This window comes from Rhinopithecus bieti, unplaced genomic scaffold, assembly GCF_001698545.2.
Source record: "Rhinopithecus bieti isolate Rb0 unplaced genomic scaffold, ASM169854v2 scaffold_44592, whole genome shotgun sequence".
NCBI lineage: Eukaryota > Metazoa > Chordata > Mammalia > Primates > Cercopithecidae > Rhinopithecus > Rhinopithecus bieti.
In genome coordinates this window covers 19,873-24,922 of record NW_016818423.1, presented here as the reverse complement: position 1 = coordinate 24,922, position 5,050 = coordinate 19,873, and positions in this window count along the sequence as shown.

The window sequence follows — 5,050 nt, the reverse complement described above, 5'->3', positions numbered from 1 at the left end:
AGTAGCTGGGACTACAGGCGCCAGCCACCTCGCCCGGCTAGCTTTTGTATTTTTTTAGTAGAGACGGGGTTTCACCGTGTTAGCCAGGATGGTCTCGAACTCCTGACCTCGTGATCCGCCCGTCTCGGCCTCCCAAAGTGCTGGGATTACAGGCTTGAGCCACCGCGCCCGGCCACTCACACACACATATTCACACAAACTCACATACATGCCAACACCCTCCGCACACCCACACACACTCACATCTACACACACCCCCATGTACTCACATCTACAGTCACACACACACCCCTACCCCCTCACACTCCCCCATACGGCTACACATCCAAACACCCACACATCCACACATCCACACACCCACACGCACACCAACACCCCCCACTCCCCCACACACAGCCACACCCACACTCACACACTCCCACCCCACACCCCCATGCATATACCCCCACACCCACACTTACATACACACCAACCTCACACACACCCACACACCCAGCCAAACCCACACCCACACACACCCACACACATTAACACCCCCCACACCCACACACCCATATACCCACAAACACCCACATACACACCAACAATTCCCACACACCTACACACACATCCACACCCACTCACATCCACACACACCCATGCACTCACACTCCTCCCACACACACTCACACATACCCCCCATACCCACACTCACATACACAGCAACCCTCCACACACCCAGACACATCCACACACACTAACACTCTCCAGAGCCACACACCCACACACACCAACATACACACCAACACCCCCACACACCCACACACATCCAACACAGCCACACCCACACGCAATCACATCCACACACACCCACACATTCCCACCCCCCACTCCCTCACACACCCACATACACACCCCCACCCCCACCTCCACACCCAGAAACACACCCCACATCCCTCCACACACTCACAACTACCCCCACACACCCACAAATACACCCACAAACCCCCCACATACCCACACACACCCCTCCACAACCCTCCACATACACCCACCCCACACACCTACAAACATCCCCACATGCCCACACACTCACATCCCCACACCCCTCCACATGCTCACACCCACCTCCAAACACCCCCACATACCCACACACAACCCCCACATCCCTCCACACAATCACACCCACCTCCACACACCCACATAAACACACACATACCTGGTTGTTCCATCCAGAAACTCCTCCCATGAGCCATGCTGAGCAAGAGGTGGTCCTGACCCAATGCTGACTGATCATGAACCACAGCTCAAGATGAAGCACTCTGACGTCTCCCTAATCGGGCGTGCACTCCACTCCCCTGGGGTCGGGTCCTGCTCTGGACACGGGATGACCTCAACAGGTAGAACTCGCCTCCAGTTCCCCCCAGTCTGGGGTAGGAGGGACAGATCCACAAAAGGGCTGCCACAATAGGGAAAGCCTAGGGGACCTCAGATGTGGCCTGAGGGCCAGAGAAAGCCTCCTGAAGGGTGTCACCAAGTGGAGTCTGAAGGATAAGAAGGCAGCAGTAAGCAGAGTGGGAAGGGTGCTCTAGATCTAGGTAGCAGAACGTGCAAGGACTCTGTGGCATTGGGGAGAGGAGCCGGGGCGAGACGCTCAGTGTGGCTGCAAGTTGGGTGGGGGAGGGAGTGGAGGCCAGCCAGCTGTGGGGGTCTGGGTGAGAAAGAGTGTTTGCAGACAGTGGGGCTCTGTGGGTGCAAGCTCACCCTGGCTAAGTTCAGCCAAGAAGGGAATTTACAGGAGGGACATGGTTGCAAGTAATAGAAGCCTTATGAACCAAATTTATTATGAAAACCAGAAGGTGGTTCATGATGTTTCTTGGCTCTCATACAAATAAAAAATCCAGGGATTTTCGGCTTCAGGTATGGCAGGATCCAGGACTCCAACTCTTTATTAAATGTCTCTTTCTCTTTCTCCATCTCTTATCTTTTCTCCCCTGGTGTAGCTGAGCTGTTGAGGGCTCACCTGAGAGTAAAGTTAATAAAGAGACCAGGGTTGTTTGAATTGGAATCTGTCACCAATACCAAAAGAGCCCTCAGAGAGCCTTGAATGTCACACCGAGGAACATGGACTAACCTGAGACAAGTGTCTTTGAAGGATTTTGGGCCAAGGAGTTACAAGGTTTGGGTTTTAGGAAGGAAGAGCCCAAATGCAGGGACCCCTACAAAGGCTGGGGAAGTCATCCTATGGGGAGGCAGGGACGGGGATGAGTTTGAGAGGCATTGTCAACCTTCTGGTGGTGTCAGTTTTTTGGGGGAATGGCAGATTTCTTCATGGATGTTATCTGCTCCTTATCAGACCCCCAAGCAATCAGTGCAGTGTAACTCACAGAAATGGAAAGCGAGCTCCTGTTCACAGTTGAGGGCAGAGGCCCAGAGACATCAAGTGACTTTCCTGAGGCCACACAGTGGTCAGAGATGAGACCAAGCACCTTTTTTTTCTACTCCAAGTGGAGGCTGTTAGAGGGGCTGGAGCCCCAGTCTGCGTGAGTTGTTGCTTCTTGCAAAGACCCATGGGAAGAGGGCCTGCTGGGAAGCCCCAGGAAGTGTGGATTGAGAGCAGAGGTCACAGGAGGAGAGACATTGGCCCAGTCTTGCATCCTTTCACAAGGAGACCGAAGGGCCATGGCTGCCTGTATCACAAGGACCAGGAGGCCCTGAACTTGCCAGCGTGACTCTCCTGTCCTTCCCGCCTTCCCCGACTCCCACCTCTGGCCTGGAGCCGAGGAACAGGCTGAGCTGTGTAGTGGGATTGTACCCTGTGGCCAGGCAGCTGGGAGGGGGCCACCCGAGGGACAGGAAATAGCTGGGTTTGGGGAAGTCCGCATGGCCAGCCAAGTCAAGCGAGCCCACAATCGCCCGGGCAGCCCTCACCCAGGCCCTATCAATGCCCCGTTTGAGGCTCACACAGGGGTCCTTTGACGGGGCTGCGATGGTTTGGACCCACTGAGGGCGCCTGTTTGAGCTTCATGCCTGGAAAGGAGCCGGCCCCAGGATAGAGGGAGCTGCTCCCAGGCCTGGGCAGGTGAGGGCAGCCTGGAGTGGCTGTCTCTTGGAGGGAAAAAAGAGCTGGTAAAATTAAACCTGGGGTGCTAAGCGGGGCAACCTCAGGTTTCTCGGGGGCTGTGACAGTAGGAGGGAGGATCCCCATAATTGAGCAGGCCCTTCAGTGTGCTGGCTCCATGAAGCTCCCAGTGGCCTCATGCAGCAGGTGTTGGGTGGTGATCATTCCTGAGGTTCAGGGAGGGGCTGCCTCCACCCACAATCATGCATCGGCCAAGGGGCAGAGCTGGTTGTACTTCAGTCCACCCAAATGGACCTGAGCTTGTCTCTCTAGACCTTTCTGGGTAACCTCACCTTTCCTCTGGGAGCTTCCACCTCACAAGACCCTCATTTAATTCCTATTCCAGGCTCTGAGCCTTCTTGGGAGGGCCCTGGCATAAGAGGGAGGCCTCGGAGGCAGCAGGGAGCTTTTGGATGTTGCAGGCCCCTGGATAGTGATGCCCAGCTCTGAGCAGAGGACACAGAGTAGGGGATGGCAAAGGACGCATCGAGTTTCGGTGGTGCTGGATTTGCACTACCTTGGGGGATATACACTGGGAGGTGCTCAGGAGGCAGCTGGGCCTCTAGGTCTGGAGTTCAGGAGAGCGAGGAAGGAGGCAGGCTGAGATGTGAGCACTACTTGTGGACGTGTAGGTGGGACGTCAGGTTGGGTGGGTGTCACCCAAGTTCACAGAGGTGTTAACCCATCAGCAGGACATGCTGCTGCACCGTAGCCTCCCCAGACAGGCCCGCGGATGAAAGCACGTGCCTCCTCACCCTGGATTCCAGTTTGGCTGACCAGGTGTGGGGCCTGAGACCAAGACAGCACATGGGAGGTGTCATGAACCACATGTGGCACCTCAGATCATGGGGGCTGTGGTCCGAATGAGGCCTGGGCAGGAGGAGCAGCCCAGCTGCACTACAGGCTCCTGGATGCCGGGATGAGCATGGTCACCTTGCAGATGAGGAACCTGCCCTGTGACTGTGGGTCCTGCCACGTCTCTGCCTGACTTTTGGGAAGACCAGAGATTCATGCCCAATCCGGTACTCTGGCAGTGTCTTCAATTTTCAATGAAACTGTTTAAGTGTCAAGAAAAGCAGTTGCAGGTTAAAGGAAGTCAGGGGCAGGACCCATCCTTGGGTTCTCCTTGGGTCTTTGGGTGGCAGCAGGGCCTCCACGGAGGGTGTAAGAAGCAGCCACTGTGTGTCTCTGCAGCCACAGGCCTTGCCCATTGCCCTCCTGGATGGGCTCTCTGGGAACCAGTGCTCACATTCCAGTCTGTCTCCTGGGTCTTCAGGAGGAAGCCTCCCTAATTAGCCACCAAGAGCGCTCCGATGGTCAGTGGGCACAGCAGAGAGCTGCTGGCACAAGGGAGCCGCCGTTCTAAATAAATAAACAACATCCACCTGAGAAACAATTTTGCTGCCATCTCAGTGGCCCAGATGGTCAAACAGGACACTCGCCTGCTGCTTCCTCTGCTCTACCTGCTGGGGGGACATGCCAGGCTGGAAAACAGCTGGGCCAAGGCCTGGAGATGTGACCAGGTATCCTGAGAAAAGGACTTGGGTGCAGGTAGCATATTTGGGAGGTGATCCCAGGAAATACAGTGAGGGGAAGTGAGGTGGGGACAGGATAAAAGCCAATACAATGTGCATGAATAAGCTGGTCACCTCTGTGGGCAACTGGGGCTCACTCCTGCTGGGGACCTTCTGAGGAACGGTAAGGAGCGTGTCTCAGAACTGTCTAGTGGGGGATGGGGACGCTGGGGTCTTCTGATCCCCATAGGTTGTGGGTTACCCCTGCGGATGTTAAATCCCAGGCTGCCTGGCCCACTGCCCGCGTCCCTGGGAACTGCCTGCTGCAGCTGTAGGTGAGCTGGACCCACAGTGGGCTGAAGGGCCATGGGTCGGGGCATTGACTGGGCCAGCTAGGGTTCCCAGTGCTAAACCTGAGCCCGCTCCTCCAGATGCT